The sequence below is a fragment of the Podarcis tiliguerta genome (assembly GCF_965153285.1).
Source record: "Podarcis tiliguerta genome assembly, chromosome: Z".
Taxonomy (NCBI): Eukaryota; Metazoa; Chordata; class Lepidosauria; order Squamata; family Lacertidae; genus Podarcis; species Podarcis tiliguerta.
The window spans coordinates 48,528,420-48,555,584 of NC_139553.1; the positions used below are offsets into that span (position 1 = coordinate 48,528,420).

Genomic DNA, 27,165 nt, shown 5'->3' on the forward strand with positions numbered 1-27,165 from the left:
TAGGGGTGTTAATTCTATTACATGCAGTAATGAGCATGTCTACTCCCCCCCCCCCGGCTCCTTGGAGAAAAAGGAGGAGTCTAAATGCAATAAATAAATAAAAGAAATGCTCTGAGCAAATCTTCAACTCTTTCTTTCTTTTTTTAATATTTTATTAAGGATTTTCTTGTTTTACAGAAGTAAGTGTAGTGCCTCGTATTTTTTTTTTATGTAACATTTTTACAAATCCGTTTCATTTGTTGAGGCATTAAGAGGAGAAGAAAAAAAAGAAAAAAAGAAAGGGGGTGGAGAGAGGGAAGATGGATGGGGGTGGGGTCGGGTGGCGGTGTTTCTATTATGTTTAATGTATGTAGAGTTTGGTGTCAGCGTTGCTTGTGTTGTTCACTTGTGTTCTTTGGTGGTGAGAGAGGTTGGGGTTGGCCTAGGGTGTGATTGTTTGCTTGTGATTGGCTGTGGTGATCTTTGTTTTTGTGTGTGAGTGAGGTGGGTGGGTGTTTGGGATCAGGTTAGCCATATTGATTTGTATGCTGTTGGTGGATTATTGTCATTGTCCTGTTGGGCTGTGTATGTGATAAAGGGGAGCCATACCGGGGTGAAGTCGTCTTCTTCTGTTTGTCCCCGAGTCAGTTTCAGTTTATTAGTTAATTTTTCTAGTAGGGCTGTTTCCCATACTATTTGGTACCATTGGTCCATGCTTACTCCTGACAGGTCTCTCCAGTGTCTAGTTATGGTGTTTCTGGCTGCTGAAAGCAGGTGGGTTATGAGTTCTTTGTGGTGTAAATGGGCATTGTTGTCTTGGAAGATGTTTAGTAGGGCCAATTCTGGGGTGATGTCTATTACTTGCTTAGTTATTTTACATATTTCTTGTATGGCTGTTGTCCAGAATAGTTGGATTTTGGGACACTGCCACCACATGTGGAGATATGTGCCTGTGGAGGTGCACCCTCTCCAGCATTTTGGTGAGGTTCCTGGGTGTATTAGCGCTAGTTTCCTTGGTGTTAGGTACCACCTGTAGGTGAGTTTCAGTGTGAGTTCTTTTCTTTTCGTTGATATGGATTTAAAGGGCGGTTTAGACCACATTCTGGTCCATTGAGTGGGGTTAATCTCATAGCCTGTCATTCTCCCATTGTTTTTTGATTGCGTCTAGGCGATTTGCGGGATTTTGGAGTAGTATTTTGTATATTGCGGATACCGTCCCTTTACCGTTTCCCTTTGTTGTCAGGAGGAGGTTTTCGAAGGTTGTCAGGGGCCTAGTTGCTGCTGATTTTACTGTTGGGTTGTTTAAGAGGGCATGTAGTTGGTGTTGTGTTAACCAGGGCATTTGGGTGTCTTCTAGTTTGTCTTGTATTTCTTGTGTTGACAAGGGTTTGTTATTTTTATAAAAGTCTATTAGGCGATATAAGCCTTTGGTTCGCCAGGTTTTTATCTGGAGGTTTTGTGCTGCATGGTGGAATAATGGGTGGTACGCCAGGGGGATTAGTGGGAATGGGGTTGGGGATAGTTTGCCTATTTGTGTTTTCCATGCTTTGAGCATGGTCTGTGTGTACCTGTTAAGTGTTGTGGGAATTTTCTTTAGTTTGTTTGGGAGAAGTGGGTATGTTGTGGTGCAGGTATTTTCAATTGTGTCCCTCTCTAGGTGTACCCATTGTTTTGTCTCATCTTCTAGTATATATGGGATTATATGGCGTATTTGGTTGGCATTGTAATATGCTTCTATGTTGGGGATTACCCATCCTCCTTCTGAGGTGGGGAGGTGCAGGTATTTGGGGCTTATTCTTGGTTTTTTATGTGAGAAAGAGTGTAGTTTTCTCTGCCAACTGCGAAGTTGGGTTGAGGGGATCCAGATTGGGAGGGCCTGGAATAGGTAGGTTAGTTTTGGGAGTGTGATCATTTTGATCATGGCTATTTTGTCTGAGAGAGTGAAATTCATGTTATTCCATCTCTTTAGGTCTTTGTTAATTTGTCGCTACAGGGGTTTGTAGTTGTGGAGGTACAATTTATTGAGGTTTCTGGTTATTTGTACCCCTAGGTATCTGAACTTGGTGTGGCAAAGTTTTATTTTGGTGACCTTCGTGAGTTCTTTTTGGGTGTGAGGAGGGGTGTTGAAGCACATAGCTTCTGACTTTGTAAAATTTACCTGTAGGCCCGACACCATTGCAAATGTGTTGAGTTCTCTGATTAGAGAAGTTGCTGTGCTTATGGGGTCTGGTGTTGTGACCATTAGGTCATCTGCAAAGAGCCCTAATTTATAGGTTCTGCCTTTTATTTCCACTCCCTTGATGTCTATGGCTGCTCGGATGCGGATTGCTAAGGGTTCCAGAGCCAGGATAAATAAGAAGGGAGACAGTGGGCATCCTTGTTTCCTGCCTCTTTGGATAGTATTAGATAGTATTAGAATCCATATTGTTAGTTCTGCATTTTGCTGAGGCTTGGGAGTATATTTGTTTGAGGATTTGTAGGAAGTTGGGGCCAAATTTCATGTTAGTTAGTACTGCTAATATGTATTTCCACTCTAAGCAATCAAAGGCTTTGAGGATGTCTAGGGACATAATTGTCAATGGGAGTTTGGTTCCTTGCTGTGATCGATCAGGTTCAGTAGTTTCCTGATGGGGTCTGTTATATTGCGGCCAGAGACAAAGCCAGTCTGGTCTGGGGCTATTAACTTGTGTAGGAAAATAAGTTTGTAGCGTGATGAGAGGGCTGTGATGTCTTGTTCTATTTTGCTAATTTTTGAGGAGGTTTGTTTTTTAAGGAAAGTTTTCTCTTTTATGCAAGCTCCTCTGGTGACCGCTTTCATTGCGTCCCATAGGAGGGGGGTTGTTATATTGTTTACATCGTTTTCCTTGAAGTAGTTTTGGAGGGTTTTCGTGAGACTCTCTCTAATTTGTTTGTTTGTAGTTAGGATGGGACTGAAGGACCATGATGGGGTGGTTTGTGTTCCTTCTCCTATTTTAACGATGACTTCTACTGGGGCGTGATCTGTGATTTTAATGTTACCTATGTTTGTTGATTCCACTGAGGGGATCAGACCCTGTGTGAGTAGAATGCTGTCCAGTCTGGACACTGTATCATGGTGTCCTGATTGGAATGTATAGCTGATGTCTTCCGGGTTTTGCTCACCCCAAATGTCGTAGAGACCCCTGTTTTTTAGCATTTTTAGTAACTTGTAAGGGTTCCTAGTTGTTGGGGGTTTCCTTCGGAGGAAGGTTGCCCATGGGGTTGTAGGGTGGATATCTCTCAGGGATATACCTTTCATATTTAGATTGAGGTCCCCTCCTAGGATTGCTTCCCCTTCAGAGAAGGAGAGGAATTTGTTTAGTGTCTTCTGGAAGAATTCTAGTTGTTTCGTGTTTGGGGCATATATGGAGCCGATTGTCAGTTTGATTTTGCCATCTAGTGTCCCTTTGGCGAAAATGAATCTGCCTTTTTTGTCCTTGAGGACTGTTGTGGCAGTGAAGTTCAGGTCTCTACTGAGTATTATGGCTACACCACGAGCTTTCCCTGAGCCTCGTACGACCCACTGTTGACTGAAGCGGGGGTCACTCAGGAGTTTGCTGCCTTTGGGTGGGTTGTGTATTTTTTGTAGGAAGGTGATGTGTGGTTTCATGGTGTTTATGTATGAGGTGATGCGTTTTCTTTTGATGGGGTTTCCCAGCCCCCTCACATTTAATGTAATTGCTTTTAGGTTAGCCATCTTGCTTATCTATTATGTGGGGCGATTCGCTGCCAACCCATTTGGGTTGTCTTGTATCTCTCTCTTCGTGTTGTTTAAAGAACCAGTGGGGTTGCGCTGACCTAGGGTGTGGTGGATGGGGGGCTAATGGGATTAGAGTAAGATTTGGGTTAAAGAGTAGGGGGTAAGTTGTAGAGAGTTTCCTATATGTAGTCATATAGGTGTTTGTTTGGGGTATTTTAGGCCATCTGGCATTTAGCCGGTTGGTCCTAGGTCTCAGCTGGTGTGGAAGGCCGTGTTCAAGGACAGGCCATCCCCCCTGTTGTTTGCAATAGGGGGTGATCAGTGAGACAGTGTGAAGTGACTTTGTAACGTCGCTGTCAGGTATAAGGTTCATAAGCAATATTGCCAATGTTATGAGCAACATTGTAGGTGTGTTGGGGTGGGGATGTGGGTGCTGGTACGCTCTGGTGCCACCATAGTGCTGGTTGGGTATCAGATTTTAGCCTGATTGTGGGTTGTGTTATTAAGGTTGGAAGAGTTGTTTTTCCTTAGTATGGAATATGGGGATGTTGAAGGTGTGGGTGATGGGGAATGTGGTTGAGGTCGTCTGGACTGGTGTTGGGGTGGGGGTTTCTGTGGGGGTGCGGAGCTGGGGGGGATGTTGATGGTGTTAACTAAATCTATGTTTTGGGGGTAGATAGAGGGGGAAAGGGAGGGAATCACCAGTCCTTCAGTTTGTGGTTTTTTCCTGGTTGCTTCATTCAGCTGGGGTTGTTGTTGTTGTAGGGTTGTCCATCTGCGATGAATTGGTTTGGTTAATCTTGGTCTGGTTTCTTGTGTCGTATGGCCGGCGGGACGATTCTGAGCGTGATGCTTCTCTGTATTGGTTTGCACTGTTGTGCTGCTTCTGTTGTTTCTTTTTCTTCTGTACCGTCGTCCAGTTGTTTGCTGTTGTTTCCTCGTGGTTGGGGCTGTCACTTGGTGGGTTTGTCGGTTGCCATTCCGGTGGGAGGTCGAGTTCAAGGTTCTTTAGTAGTTGCAGGGCCTCAGGTATGTTGGTAGCCATGTGTTGTGTTGTATTGGTTGTTACAATGAGGCGGAAGGGGAAGCCCCATCGGTATTTGATCCCTGCTTGTTGGAGATGCTGGGTGCATGGGCGCAGGCTTTTCCTCCGGTTTAGGGTATCCTGAGATAAGTCCTGTAAGGCCAGAATGGGGGTTTCTCCATATTGAAGGTTGGTTGAGTTTCTGAGGTTGTTCCATACCTCTTCCTTCTTTTTGTAGTGTGTGAAGCATACAATGATGTCTCTTGGGGGCGCGCTGGGTTTTGGCATGGTTTTAGGGCTCTGTGAGCCCTCTCCAAGTCATCTGCCTCAAGTTTCAGGCTTGGGATTGTGTTTTTCAGCCAGCGTATAATTAGGTCTGCTGGGCTTTTCTCCTCTGTTTTTTCAGGAAAGTTGCGGAAGCGGATGTTACAACATCTATTGCGGTCTTCAAGGTCGGCTTGCTTAATTTTCATCTCTCTGTGTTCTGCTTCCATTTGGTTTACCAGTTCATCCAGTTTCTTGTTCACACGTGCGTTCTCCTCCCAGTATTGCGCTATTATTCTTTCTTGCATTTGGTTCTTGTTCCCTAGAGCTTCCACTTTGGAGGTTAGATTGTTGATTAGTACCTGCATGGGAGCCATTGTGGCCTTCAGTGTTTCTTCTAATCATGCTTCTAATCTTGCTTCCATTTCCCTCAGATCTTGTTTCGTTACTGGGTGGTCATCATCTTGAAGGGGAGTTACGGTATTAGCATTGTTTGCCATCTCCCTGGTTGGTGTCATCTCAGTCTCCCTGATGGTTTTGGTTTGAGGTTGGCTTGGCCTCCTCTTGGGGTAGGGCGTGTGGTGGTTAGCAGTTGTGGCAGTGGTAGTTCCTGGGTATTGTTGGGTTGCTGGGCTGATCAGGCGTTGCTGGCTGGTGGCTTTTACAGAGCGTTTGGATTAGGTGGTCATTTGTGTCACTTTTAGCCTGTGTTTTAAGAACTTCTCTGGGGTTTCTGTAGTTGCCTCAGCGGTGCTGCCAAAGCGGGGGGGGGGGGGGCAGGTAAGCAGAGATGGGTAGACTAACGGACAGACAGTTCATATAAAGGGAGGGGTTGCAGGTAGAGATGCAAGAGATTAGAGGGGTGGGGCTAGGGGGAAATATGTGTTTAGGAGGGGGTTGTATATACCCAAAAGGGGTACTGGGGTCCAGTTAAGGTGGGAGTTGGGGTTGGGAGTGCGCTCAGAAACAGAGACAGACAAATCGGCTATATGTGAAGGGTGGAGGGAGAAAAAGGGAAGAAGAAGAAAGAGAGAGGAAGGGGAGAGGCGGGGGAGAGGGGAGATTGGAGTAAGAGAGAAGAGAAATAGAGAGAAACAAAAAGAGTTGAAAGAGAGAGGAGAGATAGTACAGTAATATCAGCGGTAATAGTATGAGGGGGGCAAATTATGATAAGGTGATATGAATGTGTGTATGTGTTTCCTTTAGGGGAAGGGGGGGATGAAGAGAGGGAGGAGGGAGAGAAAAGGAGAGGAGGAGGGGGAAGGATGGTAAAAGGAAGGAGAAGAAAAGAGAGGGGGAGAGGGTAGGGGGGAGGGAGGGAGGATGAGCTGCGGCAATGGTATGGGGGAAAGTCTTGTTTTAAAAGAGGGGGTGGGGGGGAAGGGCTCCCCCCTCAAAAACAAACTGACGAACAGGCTAAAAAGGGGGGTTGATTTTAAAAAATAAAAGGGATAGAAAAAAAATTGGGGATGGAAAATGAAAGGTGGGATAAAAGGAAAAAATGAGGAGGGGAGAAGAGAGAGGGGGGGAGAGAAAAAAGGGAGAGAAAAATAAAAGGGGGGAGTTGAGGGGGAGAGTATCAATAGCAATAGCAGTGATATGGAGGAAATTTTTGTTTTAAAAGAGAGTGGTGGTCGTAGCTGGGGGCGAAAGATTCCCCCCTCAAGAACAAGCCAACAAATAGAAAAGAAAGGGCTTTAAAAAGCGAAAGAAAGAAAAAATTGTGTGGTTTGTTGTTGTTGTTTTTTAAATAATATTTCTCCCTAATTATTGTTATTATTTTTTGTTTGTAAAAAAGTAATTAAAAATGTATGGGTAAAAGATAAAAATGAGAATTAAAGGTAAAAAAAGGGGGGTTGTCTTTATATAGATAGATTAGATAGATAGAGCTTTTTATTTTTTTTAAAATGAGTAAAGTATAGGTAAAAGAGGATAGGTAAAAGAGAGTGGAAAGTCTGGGGCGAAGTGGCAGCCCCAGGAAATGGCCTGTGATGGTTCAGGGCTGTTTTCTGGGTACTGCCATTTTAATTCTTAAGAGGGGAGTTTGAGGTGAAAATAAAGTGGGGTTTAAATTGAGGGTGTGTGTGTGTGGAAAAGTGTGTCTTTAAATAGTGTGTAGAAAAGGTAGAAATAAAAATAAAAATTCAAATAAAGGGTGGCTGCAGCAGCAGTGGCCCCCCTTTTAAAAAGAAAAATGATAAAAGTAGGTATATGGGGGGGGGGAATAATAAAGAATTTTATTTTATTTAAAAGGGAGAGGGGGAGGAAGGGGTTAAAAAGTGATTTTTTAAAAAAGAAAAAAAGAAGGGGGTAGTTTCTTCCTTTCTGCGATCTCCTTTGTCATGCGGCTTTCCTCTGTTTTCCTTGCCGCTGGAGGGGTAGGCTCAGCCACGTGTTTTTTCGGAGCCTTTTTTGCCTTCCCGTGCTCACCTACCTCTCCTCTTCTTTCCCGTCGGCAGAGATCGGAGCAGCAGCGGTAAAGTTGGGGCTCCTTTTCTTTCTTTCTTTTTCTTCTTCTTTCCCCCTTTTCTTTTTCTCCCTCTCTGCGTTAGCTCCACTGCCCTCCTGGTTTTGGAGCTCCTCTCGGCTGTTGGGGGGGGGGTAGTCGGGTGCATTTCCGGCTCAATCAAGGTCGTGGAGGGGGGTGTTTTGGCTCCTTTGATAGACGCCCCGGGCACCCCCGATTCCTCTCCGCTGGCAGTGCTGGCGGCAGCAGTCCTGGGAGTCCGGGAGTTGGCCAGAGCCTTTTACTCTGGCTGGCTTCAGGAGCTCTTTTCTGCTGTTGCAGCCGCCATGCTGCCTCGCCGGAAGTCCTCTTCTTTCTTTCTTTCTATCTATCCAGCAGGTCAGCAAGAAGCAACTCAGTTAAAGGACAAACCATCTTCTTAACCCTACAGGTTTCTGAATTCACAAGCAACTGCTTACTGGTCTGCACAATGAGGTTGCTGCAAAAGCCATGCATCCCATTATGCCATCAGGTTCAGCTCATTAACATTTTCTGACACACTCAAAACAACCACTTAATTATTTATGGTATCATCAAAACAGTAATTTTAGCCTGTTGATGTTAATGAAACAAGGTATGCTCTTTCATTATTGCTGACCTTAAACGCTCTCTTTCTCTCACGCTCTCTCTCTCTCAAGTCAAGTCAAACTACGGTTTAGCCCAGCAGGAGTAAAATCTGCAGAGGAGCAGAGAGGCCTCCGTCTGCTCTCTGGATGCTTACATACTCTCACAGGTGTGCAAAGCCATGGTTTGGCTTAGAGTTACATGCAAACTGAGTCGATCACTCACTAAAACTAGTGGCATAAAATTATTGTTTTGACAGTCCCCAACAATGAAGAACAGATTAGTAAATCATGTACTGGAGAGGCATCGCGCCCTCTTGCCTCAATCCCACTCCAGATGACAAGTGACTGGTGATTCATTCTTTCCCCCTTTCTGGCCTGCTTGCATTCTACATACAGCTGCGGGGGGAAACCTCACATAATTAAATAAAAATGCCAAGTTTGATGTTACTTCAGAAAAAAAGGGGAGGGGAATTAAAATCCACAGGAAAAGAAACATCTGCCCAGCAAGTGCTCCTCCACTTGCTGCCAGCTGTTTTCCCCCATGTCAGGAACTGCACCTTTCACACAGACAACGTCCCCCCGACCCACAGAGACAGCTCAGGGAAGCAAGACAAATGTGCCACAAAAACCCTAAAAGGGAAAATATGAAGGAAATGAAACTGTCGTTGGAGCATAGCAAGGATTCCCTCCCAAAAGCCGGACATAATAACATGACGAGAACCTGCTGCATCAGGTGGCTCATCCAGCCCAGCACCCTCTTCTCACGGTGGTCAACCAGACGGGAAACCCACAAGCAGCACCTGAGCACAACAGCAACACTTTGCCCTCCTGTGGCTTCCAGCAACCAGAAGCACTTACTGCCTGCAGCCGATGGGGAAGAGCACAGCTGCCATGGCTAGCAGACACAGATGGCCTCTATGAATTTGTGTATTCTAGTGGCCGGACTGCTGACAGGGGAACCTAGCTGACAACCTGTGATGCTATTGTTTTTTGTTTTTTAAAAAATATTTTTTATCTGTGATGCTATTGTTAAAACATCTGCACTTAGCCAGGTTCAAGATCCTCATATTTCTGTAATTTAAAAAACTTTTTTTTAAAAAAAAAATTGTTATATATATATAGGCACTATTGTAAACTTTTTTGATTTTTTTTATGATGCAGAGGTAAATATAAATGAACAGATAATGCCCCCCACACTTTAAAGCCTTCCAATTTGATAGCCATCTTTTAGGAGCAACTCCCATCGCTTAGCTGTACTCCCTCCACCCCCAGTTATTTAGCTTTTTCTAGACTGAAAAGCCCTGAAAGCTGTAACCTTTCCTGGAAAAATGGCACGTTCCATCGGATGCTGTGCCTGGCCTTTTGAAGGTGTTAGAAATACGATCGGAGTCAATGTTACCTGCGTGAGTACAGAATGCCAGAGGCAGCTCACCCATTTCCCCCCTGTCAGATAAGAGCAGGTGGCGAGGGCCCTACCTACCTAACCCAGGTAATTTATTTAACAAGGTCTCTGGAAAAGCAGCTGTGTTGAAGACCTTTATAAAGGTGTTCATGAGCCAACGGCATGTCTCATGAAACACTCAGGTGAAGGTGGAAAAGCAGTAGCAGGTGAAAGGAGCTTGGAATTCAGTAGCATAGTGTGGGTTTAAGAGATTTTTGGGAAGGTCCACAGAATCTCAGGGCTGGGCAGCTGATGGGCAGCTGCTCAACATGAACCAGGAGCCAGAGACATGAGTCAGGAGGTCAAAGCCAAGGGGAAGCCTAGCAGTCAGAACTGAGGACCCATCAGGCAAACCACTTATAGCCGACTTGAGCGGAGGTCCGAAGTCAAAACATATTTATTGCATTTCTATCCCACCTTTTCCTCTAAGGAGCTCAAGTTCTCCCCCTCCCCATTTAATCCCCACAAGAACCCTTTTCAAAGACAGAATCATAGAATCATAGAGATGGAAGAGACCACAAGGGCCATCGAGTCCAACCCCCTGCCAAGCATGAAACACCATCAGAGCACTCCTGACATATGGTTGTCAAGCCTCTGCTTAAAGATCTCCAAAGAAGGAGACTCCACCACACTCCTTGGCAGCAAATTCCACTGTCAAACAGCTCTTACTGTCAGGAAGTTCTTCCTAATGTTTAGGTGGAATCTTCTTTCTTGTAGTTTGGATCCATTGCTCCGTGTCCACTTCTCTGGAGCAGCAGAAAACAACAGATGAAGAATGTCATAAAAGTACACTTATAAACCTCACCAATGGCTGCATTGTGAGACACCCACTGCATGCCTCATTGATGGACTGCTCCACAAACCAATAAAATAATCGGGGGGGGGGGGGAGGGGGAGAGATCAATTATTACTAATCACTTGGTTTTTAAAATGAGCATACAGCAACTTATAATTGTCCGGTTGGCACTGAGCATACCTAGAGCTCAGTGATTGCCTTTTCACCTCTACCTCCCATAATGTGCTTTTTTGTGGTTCCAGATTTAGCCATGCAGGAGAAAAATCAGATGTGGACAGACATGGGACAGAGGGATGGGATGGAGGGAGAGAGAGAGAAAAACCCTCCTGAAAATTAATGCTACAAGTTGCCTGTTTGGAAACCAGCCAGAAGCTGGGGGAGTCTAGGATGCACATTATTCACTTCACCTAAACACAGCTCACTGTCCTGCAAGAAGGGAGTGGAGGCTGCTTTTGTTTTACTTGCCATGCTCAGATTTCTCCAGCCACTTTTAGTCTTCTCTGATGGATCACTCTCTTAGCATGATGGTGCTCAGGCAGCACACAGGAGTTTAAAAGCAGGCAGATTTCATACAGCCTATAGCTCCACCTTACCAACAATCCATATGTGCTTCTCTTGGACCCCTATCTACATTCATTCCCCTTCTTTTGTAAGTTCTCACTCAGTTATCTTTCCTGCCCTCTTTCCGCCCATCATATCATCAGAGGCCTGGCATGCAAGATCTTCCAAACCCAGTCATTGGCAAGGCTGCTGTGATGTCATAGAAGGGCCAGGCAGAGGATATAAGACCAGAGTGCTTGGATGTCCAAGTGGGTGTCATTATTGGAATGTTTTGGGTGGCTAGTGAAAGGGAAGGGGTTTTTGTTTTTTTAAAAAAGCAGCATAACCTGTTATTGGGGGGGGGGTAGAGATTCAGCAAAGCTTTCCTCACTAGCTCCAGTATCAATCTGGGCACACTTTGAAGTGTGTAGAACAAACCTTGAATTCCAATGCCTCCTTTTGATCTTGTTAACAAGGCAAATGGACAGGAAGCGGCAAAATGGGGGGGGGGGGAGGGAACCAACAGATTCCTTCAAATAGTTTAACCAAATGGGCTGAGCTATTAAAATGTGTGTGCTGCAGATTTATTTTCCTTGATGCAACAGCAACAACAAAAGGTTAAAATGGAGCCACTCAATAACTCTGCCACCTGAGTGCCGTATTCCTTGCTGAGGTAGACCTAAATGGTGGCTTGCCCCATAGGGACTTCAAGGGCCGGCCTGCCCATGAGACAGACTGAGGCACCTAGCTCCAAGGGGCACCTCTGCAGGCACACCCCCGCCACAGGAGCGAAAACGCTGTGAAATAGCACAGAGGCCTCCCCATGACTCTGCAGGGAGGGTTCTCATGAAATCTTACTGGAAGCCACAGTCGTGTGACCCCAAGGCCTTGGTGGGGGCAGTGAGGAAGGACACACAGGGAAGGCAGCACTTTCCCCCTTTGCCTCAGGTGGCGAAACGGCATTGGCTACCCCAGAGAGCCTCCATGACGCTTCATCAAATGTCAGCCCCTGTATTGATTTTAAGGAGTCCTTCAGAGTATGGTAAAATCTTGTCTATTGGGGAGGTCAGGTCTTTCTCCCTGCTTCCACCTGCTAAACACAGTTATTATTTTTTTTCATGGCAGAAGTTTTTATAAAGGTTTCAAGTTGAGACCAAAGTGTCCACAGTATTGGTATATCCTTTCACTTTCACTTTAAAAACTCCTCCATAATAGGGGCATCCGCTTCCTATAAATCATGCAGTTGATGTGGATCCCTTGCAAGCCACCGAAGTGTATCTTATGGACAGTATTTGTTACGAAAATTCAGGTGGCATGCTGGAGGAATCAGCAGGGACAGTGCAGGAGGCAGGCTAGCCACGCTTTCGTTTCGAACAGTTATAAATGCTCTGCATGGATTTATTGGGGAGTTTGGGCTTCAATCTGGCTCTATGCCCCAAGAAAAAGAACGGCACTTAATGGAACACCACCAACTCTTTCACTGTTTACAATTCCACCCCACAAAAAACCATGCACATATACACCAGTAACTCAGGATTAGCACTTCATGCACCTCATGAAGCGCACCATGGTCCACAAAGCGTGATCATGCCGTAATAAATGTTGTAAACCAGCTAAAGGGGGTGTTGTGCCATGGGGCAGCCTAAAAATCTAATATAAATAAATACATAAACTGGGGGGGGGGATAGCCCTGGAACACATAAAAATAAAGCTTAAAAGCTTCCTTTTGAAACTTTCTTATCCTTAATTCTAAAAATGCTAGATCACTAGATGGATGTAGGTATAGGCAAACGGATATGATGGGGGACGGGGGGACGGGGGGCTGAAGGCAGAAAATCAATGCAAGAAGATTGAATTACAGTACGTGTAATATTCCTCCCATTTTTCTTCTCTCTCTCTCTCTCTCTCTCTCTCTCTCCCTCTCTCTTTAAAGGAAGGAAATCACTTTGCTGTTCTCTTGTCAAAGAAGTGCCAGTAAATTCTTACAAGGGGAAGGTTACCATCTGGAAGACATGAAATGAGGCTGAGCAGTGCAAGGGGTGGATTCTAAAAAACATTAGAGAGCACAGATCCTTTTAAGAGTTTTTTTCATATTAAAAAAACCCCACCCAAAACTCTGGTATCTAACTGGAGTGAGGCGAGTGAATTAAGCAAAACTGAGGAGATATTGCAGGAGGCCCACCAACCATTCACAATGTCTTCATGGGAAATCTATCTGCAATTATGCCTACAGCAAACGGAAGTCACCTATTAACAAGACAGTTGCATGGGAAAAGAAACTCAGCTACCCTTTCCATAAAAGGAATGGGGGAAAGCCCAGGCTCATATTTAAAGACAATTATCTCCTTTTTATCATTTAAGCAACCAAGGCCCTCACAACACAAATACCACACAAGTGTGGTATTATACTATATACTATATACTATACTATACTCCCTTGTGCAAATTAATTGAAACAAACAATGTAGTTTACTGTACAAAACTCACATATACGTACATTAGTAACATTTCATTTGCTATTTTTAAGCAGCATTTGAACATGGTTTGGCATGGAGTCTACTAGTTTCGAACAGTCACTGTTGGTTTTCGGATCCCTGTACCACACTTGAATGTGCGCCTGAATGAGCTTCTCCATAGTCATACAGTCTGCAGCACAGAGGCGACTTTTGCATATAGCCCACAAATTCTCAATGGGATTGATGTCCGAGGAATTCCCTGGCCAATCAAGTACCTGTATTTGCTGCTCTGTCATGAATTTCTTCACCACTTTCGATGCGTGACAGGGGGCTGGGTCCTGCTGCAATATCCCAGTACCATCAGGACACCTCTTTTCCAGCTCTGGAATAACTCTCTTTTGTAGAACCTCAATATATTATGGTGAGCGCATCATTCCTTCTATTGGCTGCAGGCTCCAACACCATAACGATCAACTGACTTTTTGTGTTTGTTTTCAGTACAGGATTATGAGTAAGATAGAAAATATGCTTTGTTTCAATTAATTTGCACAAGGGTGTAAGCAGAGAAGCATGCAAGTTTCTGAAAAATCCTTCATGCAAGTTTCTGAAAAATCCTTCAGTTGAGTAAAGGTAAAGGTACCCCTGACCATTAGGTCCAGTCGTGGACGACTCTGGGGTTGCGGCGCTCATCTTGCTCTATAGGCCGAGGGAGCCGCCGTTTGTCCGCAGACAGCTTCTGGGTCATGTGGCCAGCATGACTAAGCCGCTTCTGGCGAACCAGAGCAGCACATGGAAACGCCGTTTACCTTCCCGCTGGAGCGGTACCTATTTATCTACTTGCACTTTGACGTGCTTTCGAACTGCTAGGTTGGCAGGAGCTGGGACCGAGCAACAGGAGCTCACCCTGTTGCAGGGATTCGAACCGCTGACCTTCTGATCAGCAAGCCCAAGGTTCTGTGGTTTAGACCACAGCGCCACACGCATCCCTCTTGAGCTGAGTAGATTGAAGCAAATACTGGTTCATGCACAACCCCCATAACTTAGCTAAGCCAATGCAACTCCGGCCTGTAATTCCTAACAAAATGAATTCTACCATAAATTGGAGTATTCTTTTCAGCTCAAGGAATTTGTTGAGCTTCTATCCCTGGCAGAATAATAACAATACATTGCAAAGTTTCTAAGTGGTTTGCAATAAACAATAGATATACAAATACAATAAAATATAAGTGCAGATACAAATTATAAGCACAAACTTTGTGTTGAGATAAAATGTAGTCTCACACTTAGCCGTAGTTTGTTAAACAAACCATGGGTTAACTACAAGTTGTCCTACAGACAGCCGAACAAGTCATGCCTTGTTTCTGCAAAGCTTGGTTTCCTTTCCAGCTGTTCTCGCCTCATGTCTTTGTAGCTTGGAGAGTGGGAAGGGCGAATGATGCTTAAGGAATGGTGCTAGGTCCATATGTAAAGACCAAGCCATAGTTAAAGCAAACCAAAATCTGAATGCCAACACAAACTTTGGCTTCAGATCATGATTTGCTGGCAGTAAACAAACCATAGTAAAGTGCAGGATATGCCAAGGTTTAATAAACCATTGTTTAATAAACATGATGTGCTAATCAGGACAATAGGACCCTCGCTTCCCCAGTGACAAGTTGAGTTACTGTCCCAGCAACCAGGTCAACCAGTTTATCACCTTTAATCCCAGTATTCCCAGGAATTCAACCAAAAACGAATCACGGTTAAGTCCAGAGGCTGAAGAGCCTCCAACGTAGAGAAAGTTATGGAAAGAAATCTAATTGTGGGGGTGGACGAAGGCTGGAAACAGCCAGGGACGAGGGCAGAAAAGAAAGGTCTTTGGGAAAAGGGTCTTGGAAGATGCTGGAATGACCATTTATTTAGATGGAGCAACTCCCCTATGAAGAAAGGCTGGAGTGTTCGGGACTTCTTGGTTTACAGGAAAGGTAAGAGGTGACATGGCATGCAGAAAGCAGATAGAGAAATCTTTTCCTCCCTCTCTCTCTCTCTGCACTAGAACTTGTGGGTATCCAATGAAGCTGACGGCTGGAGTATTCAGAACAGATGAAAGAACAGACTTCGTCACACAGCACAGTTATGCTCTTATTGCACATGCCTTGTAGATCCCTATCAGACTTCTAGCAACTTGCCATCCTGAGATTTAAGGTTCGCCACACAGGTAAATGCTCCAGAACACTCACATTCCCTTGACTATGATAGACTTCATTTCAGAGAGTGCTCAGAGCTTCCAAGGGCGCAGGAGATAGTTTATTAAACTGACAAGGTCTGAAGACCTTGCTCAGATGCTCAAGAGGCAGTTGAGCTGTGATGCCAAAGACTCGTCTATTTGCTTCTGTTCTTTTGGCAGCAGACTTGCCAAAAACCATTTGTGTTTTCTGCATCATTCATGCATAAAGAGCTATACTTTTTTTAAAAAAAAACAAACAACACTCTATTTGCTATTAACAAAAGCTGCTGATGCACACATCTCCAGAGCAGCTCTATCTCCTCTCACACGGTGGGTAGGAAAGAACATTGCGCTGGAAGAGACATCCCATGGGTTCCGTAAGACAACCGGCGCAGCTCTCTCACATGTTTAGAGAACATGACACACAAGGCAAGGTTGAAAGAACAGAGCATGCTTAGAAGCAATACAGTGGTACCTCGGGTCAAATACTTAATTCGTTCCGGAGGTCCATACTTAACCTGAAACAGTTCTTAACCTGAAGCACCACTTTAGCTAATGGGGCCTCCTGCTGTTGCTGCGCCACCAGAGCACAATTTCTGTTCTCATCCTGAAGCAATATTTATGGGTTAACGGAGTCTGTAACCTGAAGAGTATGTAACCCGAGGTACCACTGTACTGGTGTAAAGGGGTTTGTGATACGGCTTTTGCTGAAAAGTTGACAAGTTAAATGAAAATGGCTAGGGGGCCTAAATACTGGGTAATTTTTGTGTGGTTTTTTACTGTGCCTAGCAGACCCTGGAATTAAGTTTCATTTATGTTTTAAGTTATGTTTATAATATTATTTATGTTTCACATTATGTTCCTTGTATGTTACTATAGATGAAATTAATAAAAATATTTATTTTGGGGGTTGAGGGGGAGAAAGCAAAGAGATATGGAGACAATGCAGGGGGCAGTCCCCAGCTTCATAAGAAGACCTGACTTAAAATGAACTGGGGAGGGATAAATAATGGTGAGGGATAGAAACTTGGTGCCTGCTCATATTTACCAGTAATTCTTAAGTTTTTAGATGGCAACCCCTGCCCCAGACATTGTAGTACAGATTGTCCCAGCTGACTCTTTGTTCCTTGACTATGCTCAGCTTAGACAGACGCCTTGTTCTGTTGATAATTACAGCCTATTACAGATTGAAGACATTGATGGAAGAACAGTAATACATCATGGGGGCAGGGGGCCAGCCACACCCACGCCTCCCAGCTAATGCATCAAACACAAAATAATACCACAGCAAAGATGGGGAGATTAGACTTTAACCTCTAGATAGGAAAGGATTTCGCTTTTATGGAAGGTGTCACTCTAGCAAAAGCGCACAGTTGATGCATGGATTCACATACACCATGCACAGGGTTTCAGGTGTACCAGATGCATCCCAAAGTCTTTTCAGAACTTCCACGCCAGCCTGTGCCCTTGGCTTGCCAGCTGCCTGCCCTTCCTGCCAATCCTGAAGGCATGAGAACCGCTGCTCCAGATCCTGTTGTATTCCTCCTGGACGCTTGCCAAGAGAAATGAGCATATGGTAGCTTTGCAGTCATCCATCATCAGGACAGATCACAGCTCCCAAAGAAAGCTGCTTCTCCCAGAGTTAGCACTCAGGCTTAAATCTTTTAAGAAGTGCTGGCGTATGTCCTACACAAAACCTGCACCATTTGGGGCTGGAAAAATATTTCAAATTCCTAGGGGCCTGTGTCCATTTTTGAGGTGCTGGAGCACAGCTTTGTTTTCTGAGTTCTTTCCCCAGCAAAACGCTGAATGAATTCTTCAAGTTCCGTTGCATGAGCATCACATTTCAAGCCATCTACAGTGGTACCTTGGGTTACAGATGCTTCAGGTTACAGACACTTCAGATTACAGACTCTGCTAACCCAGAAATAGTACCTCGGGTTAAGAACTTTTCTTCAGGATGAGAACAGATATCGTGCAGCGGTGGTGCAGTGGCAGTGGGAGGCCCCATTAGCTAAAGTGGTACCTCAGGTTAAGAACAGTTTCAGGTTAAGAACGGACCTCTGGAACGAATTAAATTCTTAACCTGGGGTACCATTGTAATAGACCAGTGGCATGAATCCCATTGAGATTGATCTTCCCCTTGATATAGACACCTTTACAGTGATACCTCGGGTTACATACGCTTCAGGTTACAGACTCCACACACCCAGAAATAGTACCTCGGGTTAAGAACTTTGCTTCCGGATGAGAACAGAAATTGTGCCCCGGCGGCGTGGCGGCAGCAGGAGGCCCCATTAGCTAAAGTGGTACCTCAGGTTAAGAACAATTTCAGGTTAAGAACGGACCTCCGGAACGAACTAAGTACGTAACCCGAGGTACCACTGTAAATGCATCAAGACAAGCAGTTGGGGGCATTAATTCAGCTCCACTTTAACTATTTTGAAGGAGAGGAAAGGAGCCTCAGTAGTTATAGAATGGTGCAATTTACTAATTTGTGTAAAACGTTCATTCCTGCCTTTAGAGATCTCACTGACAATTACTCATCAGCTTCTCTCTGCCTCTGTCTGTCTCCCACACACCTTCTGACAGCTGCTTTTGAGCAGATAGTTTTAGGCCACAGGTAGCAAGTATGATGCCCTCCAGGTGTTGTCAGATTCCATCTCCCAGTAGCTCCAGCCAACATGGCCAATAGCCAGGGATGGTGACAGGAGTTGCAGGTCAACAACATCTGGAAGGCACTGCGGACAAGCCCCGATTCAAGCTTTCACCAACAAATCCTACAAGAGAACAACCACCTCTGAGCGGAAAGAAGTGAAAAAAAATATGTGTGAACAGGAAGAACCTTTCTCTGGAGATTAAAAAGAAATAACTACCATTCCATGCTTCCTACATGCACACAAGGTGTCGTGATGGCTATACAAGGATCATTAGACAAACACATGGAAGACAAGGCTATAAATGGCAACTAGACCCAACGGCTGTGTTCCACCTCCACTGTCTGAACCAGTGTCTGTCTGAACTCAGCTGTTGGGAATCAGACCTCCTCTCCCCTCAACTGTCCCTTGAGAGGCAGCCATTCCATCAGGCTGCCCCAGTGGGAGAGACAGGAAGCAGAAGGTTCATTGCATCCACTTTTCTGGGGGGCCAGCTCCATCAGGCACACCTGCCCCTGAACTGTGCCAGCTGGTCAGTCCAGGAGCAAATGTGTAGAAATTGGTGCCTCTTCCCTCCTTGACTCTTTTCCCTTGTGTGTTGTATATTTATTTATTTATTTGAATGTAAGCCTGCAGGTAAGAAGTGCCTTGTTTTGATTTGATGTAAGCTGCTCCAGGAGCCTTTTCAGCTGAAGGGCAGAGTGCAACTGCTGTAAAACAATAAATAAAATCAGAACTGGAGAGTTGATGGTTGAGCTCAGGGGTTCCTTGTGGGCTTCCTGGAAGCGGTGCATGGTTGTCCACGGTAAGAACAAGATACTGGATGAGATGGGCCATTGGCCTGATGTAGGAGCCTTGTCTTATGTTCTTATAATTCGTTGTTGTAGTCAGCAGCAAAAGAGTGAGGGCTGGTGCACTGGTCAACCAGTGGAGGTTAAATATTCCACGAAGCTTAGAATGACATTATGTAGGTGACACTCCACCAAGGAGTGTGGTGGAGTCTCCTTCTTTGGAGGTCTTTAAGCAGATACTTGACAACCATATGTCAGGAGTGCTCTGATGGTGTTTCCTGCTTGGCAGGGGGTTGTACTCGATGGCCCTTGTGGTCTCTTCCAACTCTATGATTCTATGATCTTTCATTACAATGCCCTTTGGTAGGAAGGACCCCTCCCGCTCTCAGCAGTGTACCCAAGCTTCTCCTCCTGACTACCTGTGGGAACATCTGCCACATCCAAGCAGAAACGCAAGCTGTGGTGGCCACCTAGGAAAGGCCATGTGGAAGCCTGTGGCCCTCCAGATGTTATCAGCCTCCCTCTCCCATCAGCCTCAGAAACTGGAAGCTGCACTCCAGTGACATATGGGGCTACAGGCTCCATAACCCTGCCCTAGGTACAAACCAACAATCTGAATTGAGCCCCCAAACCAAGTAGTAACCAATGTAGGTGTGTGTGTTTTGTGCCTGATTTGCATGCTCCTCTGAAAAGAACACTGCAAGCCGCATTCTGGAGCAACAGAAATTACCCAACAGTCTTCAAAGGCAGCCCTATGCGCAGCGCATTGCAGTAATATAACTTGGAAGAGCCCAGGGCATGAATTGCCATGTCCAGGGTTGGCTTGCCCAGTAAAAGAAATAAAGGCAGGACAACGATTAAGCACATTCTGATTTTCAACTGGGAGTCTGACCCCATTCAAAACAGGCCACACACCAGTTGCCTTCAACTGGCAGGTTGAGACCCACTCGTTGGTCACAGCCTGATCCATGCAACAGGAGAAATGGGTCCCCAAATGCATGTTTGGGTTAAAGTGGGTCCTGGGTCTGAAAAGGTTGACGATACCTGCCCTAACCAGCAGCACCTTTTCATCCTATATCAATTTCAGCTTCAGTCTGTCTATCCAGGCAAAACCTGACACCAGTTCAGAACTACAGAATTTAGGTTCAGAGTGGTCTAACATTATTTTTTTAAGCTGTAGCTTGCATATTGCTTGTTCTACTTTTGGGGATGATGCATCCACCTGACAAAAATACCTCTTGCAGCTGTGTTTTCGGTCACAGGAACTTGGGCAGGCACAAACTCCCGAGATGCTGACTAGACTTCCAAGCCAGCAGGGGGGGAATGGCTGTTCCTGTCAAAACATGCCAAGGATTCAAGTCACACCTTTCCCACCTAAATAACCAGGTGTGGAGAACCCTACTGAGCCCATCGAGATCAAACACACAGCCCACAAAGCTCCCGAAATTATTTTAGAACTAGGTCACCACTCAACATACATCAGGAGCACGTGAACTTGCCTTACATTCCATTGGTTCATCCAGCCCAATCTGTTCAACACAGCACACTTCTTAGTAAGCACATCCAGGGTTGTGTACATTACTATTTCTTCAATTTATTTGTTGCTTGCACATTAGGAAGCAACTTACAAAACATTAAAAACACTTAGCATATCATTTTATTTTTTATTAACAAAAACAGACCCAATAAAACAGCAGCAAAAACACATCAATAAACAGCAAAATCATCACCATCAGTCAAACATCTGGGAGAAGAGGCGAGTTTTTATCTGGCACCAAAAGGACACTAATTGACAGAACCCGCAGACAATGGGGAGAACATTCCACAAGTGGGGAGCCACTACTGAAAATGAGCCCCCTCCCTTATCACCACCCTCTCAGGTGAAGATCGAAATGTCCAGATATGTTTATATCAGGAGAGATGCTCAGATAGATACTGGGCTTACATTAAATGCCAGTTGAGAGTTGGATAAAAGAGTCTGGATCAAGAATAACGTTCCTTCTGTACAGCATTACATGTTCCAAAATGAACAAGACAGATTAATGCCACAAAATTAGCTCTCTCGACTATAGAAATGCTTTTCTATCACATCTACAGGATACCTCTTCCAGATGCCAGAAAAGTAATGCAATTTGAATCACATCTCAGATCCCTTTGGACATCTGGGTCTGTAATGGGCTCGCTCATGACTTTTCAACGCTCTTTGGAGATGTGGGAGGAGCACCCTGCAGTTACATCTGCACTGAAATATGCAAATCTGGGTGGACATCATTTTTACAGCACAAGGTATTAAAAGTATTCAGCAATCACTTTTAAAATTTCACTTAATTCACGTGCAAACACATATGCAGAGAGAAAAGGAAGATGTTCTGTGTTAACAAAACACAAAAAAAGCTCTAAATAAAATAATTGCCTACTGGTTATAATTTTTTTAAAAAGCAGAAGGAAGGTCCATAGGTTGCTAAATAGGGAAGAAAGATTCAATCAGGATCCAAAAAGGCAAAATTAATGGGAGTGGGGAGAAGGCTGATTTGAAGAAATCTCATTTGTACAAGTTTCAGCTGATTATTTCAATTTTTATGTGGTAAAAGCAACCATTTCCAAACCAGAAGCATACTGGGGGCTTTCTGGGGCTATTTGTTATTAAGCAAATAAATAATGCAGAAAAACAGCTTCAGAAAACCCCCTGTATGCTTCTGGTTTGGAAACTTATTTGGTTGTTCTCTTTAAAGAAAACCACCTCAAAGCAGCCACAGGCATCACGTCATGGGAGACATTCCCTCTCCTAAGACCATACTTGCCATCTGAAACTTTCATAAGTATTGTTGTTGTTGAACTATTTTAAAGGATTGGAGTACCCTGCTCCCTGGCTTATCACAAAAGTCTTTCTAAGGTTTAAAATAATCTATTAATCTAACTGATCAACTGAGCAAAATGTTGCAGCCTATGTCGGCCTATGTGTGACATGTGAGAAGAACATCAACACAAGAAGGCAATGAGCAATTGGCACAGAATACCTAGAAGAATCAAATAGGGGGAAACAACACAAAACACAAATTTTGTTTCTGTAGACAAGAGTTCTAAAAATAAAAGCATTTTTAAAAACCAAAGCGAGGAAAAGTGACCAGTGTTTTGGTACACAGCGCTGTAAAGCCACTGTTGATTCCACCTTAAACATCACTTATTATTTTGAACTTCTACCACCTGCTACACCTTTGCTTTAGCCCAGGGAACAGCGCATCATCCACAAGTGCTCTGGGAATCCTGGCCGCAATGCTTGCAAAAACACATTTCCAAAGTCCAATTCAGCAATTTCCTTTGAGGAGCTATGCTTTGGATTTTAAAAACGTATGGAGAGCCAGTAGCATTAGCTCCACCCACTGATAGGAGCTCAGATACACCTTTAAAAGGTTATTTTACCCACTGCTGTGAGCAGAGCATCTGCTTTGCATGCAGAAGGTCCTGGGGCCAACCCCCAATGGCATCACCAGGAAGGCTGGGAATATTTCCTGTCAGAAACTCTGGAGAGCTACTGCCCATCAGTGTGGATGATACTGACCTAGATGGACTAATGTCTGTATAAGGCAGTTTCCTGTGCTCAGTCTCCAGCATCTCCACTGCAAGAGTAGCAGCTGATGGGAAAGACCCTTCCCTGCCCCTGCCCCTGGGGACAGGCTGCCAGTCAGTGGTGGACTAGATGGAGAAATAGGCTGGCAAGGTAAAGAGCAGCAAGGGAGCCATTTCCTATTGCAATCCTCAGCTGGGAGCGAGTGGTGACGAGTGGGAGACCCTCAAGAGAAAACTCAAGAAAGCCCATTGTCTGAATCTGGGGACCAAGGAATCCTTCAGAGAACCGGGCACCAAGCTCATTTTTGCAAGATAGAAACTTGTTTTATTTAAGGAAGTTAGTTATTTATAGCTGAATTCTTATTGATTGCCTTTTAAGGTGAACTCCTCACAAGAGGCTCCAGAAAATAACCTTGCATATAAACTCGCATTTTCAAGAAAAAAACCCAAATATTTAAAAGTAAGTCCAACACAATATACAGGCCAGCAATACGCCATTATAGATTAGTTAAAATCCATTTAAAGCAACTTCTGGTAGCACCATATATTATTTTTTAAAACACTACTCAAAACAATTGGGATTTGGTTTGCAATTATATAATTTATATATTTGTCACCTGTGTCTGCTTTAAAAGTTTTGTTGATTTTATATTTGTTTTTAATGAAGATTGTTTATATACACCTGTGTGTAGCTTTTAATGGATTGTGGGCTTTAGCTGTTTACTATCTCCAATAGTAAACCTATGGACTGTGCTCTGGTTCATGGGGTCATGAAGAGTCGGACACAGCTAAATGACTAAACAACAACATCTTCAATATTATGTTTACGCTGCTTGCAAAACCTTTTCATTTGAGTGATCTATGTTTTCTAAATGAATAAAAAGATTTAGGAATCTAAAATGCCCCTTTAACCTCTCCTGAAACCATATTACTTGGAGGAGGGTCCCACTACCTAAAAGGCCCTGCCTTGATGGCAGGTGCAGAAGCACAGCCTGCAAAGCTGATCTCAGAGCATGGGCAGGTTCATATGGCCAATGGAACTCCTTCAGATAGCCTGGCTCAAAACTATTTAGTGTTGTGGGGGTGGGTGGGCATGTTGCCCTCCAGAAGTGGTTAGACCACAATTCCCATCATCCCTGATCACTGGCCACAATAGCTGAGGCTGATGGGAGTGGGAATCCAACAATTGCAAGGTCACAGGGTTCCTTGCCCTTGATTTAGGTAGCAAACACCAGCACTTTAGACGGGTTCCAGAAGTGCACTGGAAACTATTACAACTGGTATAAAATTGGTGCTGTGCATGCCTAACACCCGGCTATCACCTGGGTGTTCACATTTTGCACAACAGGAAGCGGCTAAACCATCTGCAAAGGCAGCACCTCACAAAGTGCCTTACAGTAGCCTAAGGACTTCAGTTATCCTTGGCGGTCACTAGTCTAGTGCAAAGGTAACAGGGGCTAGGCCCTCCTCCCTAGATAGGGCCCTTGTTGGTGTACCAACCTCAGCGGATAAAAGGCAGTCTCTGCCACCTCTGCAAGTAACCCAGGGGAACCTGCAGAATTGGTCCTGTAGGAGGAGGGAACCGCCATCCAAAACTGGTTGCAAACCACAACTGAGACTGGCTGGACCAGTGGCTCTCAAAGGGTGTGGCACACCAGACACTCACTATTTGCACAGCTTCCTGCAACCCCCCCAACCCCCCACGCATCCAACATGCTACTTCTTTTAAAAGAGAGAGTTTCAGATACAGATGGAGTCTTCTCCACAGCATGTTAACTTCACCATTTCCATGTAAAGCTGCAGCGATCTACATGAGTTAATTTGAGTGGATGCTGCGCTGAAGCACTGCCTTTATTATTATAGTTGCTGGAGAAACTAGAATTAATGCAAGGGATGGCACACAGAGGCCTCATCCATTTGATGTAAATCAAGGCACTGCACATTTAAATTGCTCTGCTTTCTTTCAGGAAAGTACATTGAAGTGATTCATTAGGCGCTGTGCCATTTGCGAGAAACAGAGCAATTCTCGTCAGCATACCAGAGCACCTCTGGTAGTCATATTTAAAAAGCAATCAAGTCTACTAATATCTTCCTCTGGTGCCCATTTACATCAGTGGCAAACATGATTCCCAACAATTCTGATTTAAATGAATAAAGAGCAAATTAACCTCAGCTAATGCAGCACAGAGGCAAAACCTACACAGCAAAACTTCATGACACCTCCACCTATGTATATTTCATTTCCTAAAACTCACCCATTATTCTCCCCTACATTTGATAATTCAATATAACATACTGCCAAGTTCAGAACAAATCACAAGTTATAAATATGAATCTCCCCCAGAAGCTTAGATGCATTCAATAGCATTGCAAGCAATCATTTATAGTACCATTTTAAAATTTATAATATCCCAGAAAGGCAGAGATTGTTGCTTGATGTACAGAAAAACTGCTTTTACTGAGCACCGGAAAGCTTTGCTTATGCGTGGAAATCATCCTCTGCTAAACAAGGACTGGCACAAATGACAGATTGGATGAAATGAAACATAATGAATAATTTGTGCTAGCTTGGAGCAGTCAGCTATGTATCTTCCTATAAACCAACACTTTCAGAGCTGTATACAGATACAAAACATTTAGGACTTTTTCACCAACATCACGGAGCTGCTTTAAAAAGGTGTCACTAAATAATTAACTCAGCAATCAGAACCTGGAAAAGGAGAAAACATGGCCCCAATCCAGCACACATACTGAAGTTCCACCAACACCATGAGTCTTAAACACATATCATTTTAAACATGCACTATTCTTTCCTGTGGGACTGTTACCGGTGATACTCAGAGTATTGGATCTTGGCATAAGGACCGGCATATAGCAGAACCGTAGAATTGGTAGGGAGCACAAGGTCATGTACTGCAACCCCCTGCAATGCAGGAATTGCAGCTAAAGCCAATTAAGGTGAGTCCACCACATTCTGTTCCTTTTCCGAACAGTTCCCACTATCAGAAAGTTCTTCCTGATGCTTAGTTGGAATCTCATTTCTTGTCATTTGCTCCATCTTCCACGTGACAGCCTTTCAGGTATTTGTGTCTTCTTTTCCTCATTTCAGAAAACGAGAAAAACATTTTCCCACCTCCAGTCCCCCTGCACTCCAAGAATTCTCAAAGACTATTGGCAGAGGCTCTGAGATTACACCCTCAAGTTCCTTGAGTAGCCCTGGGTGCAGCTCATTAGGCCCTGGAGGTCTGAATTCATGTCTGAGGTCATACTGAATTTTAGCCTGCCTGACCTTCTCCCTGCAAGTGTTGGCTACTCGTTTAAACGCTTCCTTCATGATTTGCCCCATTTCTTATACAACCCCCTTTTATATCTCAGGCCATCTAAACACTCCTTATGCAGCCAACCACACCAGTTTCTTTAGGTGACTCCTACTTTTCTTTCTTGTTGTAATTGTTTGTAGTTCTGCCTTCAGTATCTCACCTTTCAAAAACTCCCATCCACCATGAATTCCCTTCTCTTTAAGTATTTCTGACCGCAGGATCACACCCAGCATTTCCTTAAGCTTCTTTGAAATTGGCTTTCCTAAAGTCCAGAGTGCGTGTCCAATTACACTTGGCTTTTCCTTTCCTCTGCATAATGAACCCCTGGAGGATGTGGTCACTTCCTACCAAGATTTCTGCTACTACTGTCCTTCCCTTTTAGTGAAGATCAGGTCCAAGATTGCTGATCCCCTTGTTGCTTCTTTCACATTCAGGGAGATGAGATTGCCAGTAAGTCTTCCTATAACAGTAGTTTCCGAATGGGAAGAACCAGAGATCTGTTCAAGAAAATTGGAGATATGAAAGGAACATTTCGTATAAACATTACCATAATAAAGGAAGAAAATGGTAATGACCTAACAGAAGCAGAAGACATCAAGAAGAGGTGGCAAGAATACACAGAGGAATTATACCAGAAAGATATGGATGTCTCGTACACCCCAGGTAGTGTGGTTGCTAACCTTGAGCCAGACATCCTGGAGAGTGAAGTCAAATGGGCCTTAGAAAGCATTACAAATAACAAGGCCAGTGGAAGTGATGGTATTCCAGCTGAACTATTTAAATTTTAAAAGATAATGCTGTTAAGGTGCTACACTCAATATGCCAGCAAGTTTGGAAAACTCAGCAGTGGCCAGAGGATTGGAGAAGGTCAGTCTACATCCCAATCCCAAAGAAGGGCAGTGCTAAAGAATGCTCCAACTACCGCACAATTGCACTCATTTCACACGCTAGCAAGGTTATGCTTAAAATTCTTCAAGGAAGGCTCAAGCAGTATGTGGACCGAGAACTCCCAGAAGTGCAAGCTGGATTTAGAAGAGGCAGAGGAACCAGAGACCAAATCGCAAACATGCGCTGGATTATGGAGAAAGCTAGAGAGTTCCAGAAAGACATCTACTTCTGCTTCATTGACTATGCAAAAGCCTTTGACTGTGTCGACCACAGCAAACTATGGCAAGTTCTTAAAGAAATGGGAGTGCCTGATCACCTCATCTGTCTCCCGAGAAATCTCTCTGTGGGACAAGAAGCTACAGTTAGAACTGGATATGGAACAACTGATTGGTTCAAAATTGGGAAAGGAGTACGACAAGGCTGTATTTTGTCTCCCTGCTTATTTA

General features: G+C 44.3%; 1 protein-coding gene and 1 long non-coding RNA gene across 2 annotated transcripts in view; both read right to left on the reverse strand.

Moving 5' to 3' along the window:
- The window catches only part of HS6ST2 (heparan sulfate 6-O-sulfotransferase 2), a 143,455-nt gene that overhangs the window by 102,787 nt on the left and 13,503 nt on the right, over nt 1-27,165 (reverse strand). The gene's annotated exons all lie outside the window — the stretch shown is intronic.
- Nucleotides 3,780-7,798, reverse strand: LOC310669128. Its single transcript, XR_014507028.1, has 2 exons — nt 7,420-7,798; nt 3,780-5,784 (listed from the first exon to the last, which is right to left on the reverse strand). It is a non-coding gene; the product is annotated as an uncharacterized lncRNA (long non-coding RNA).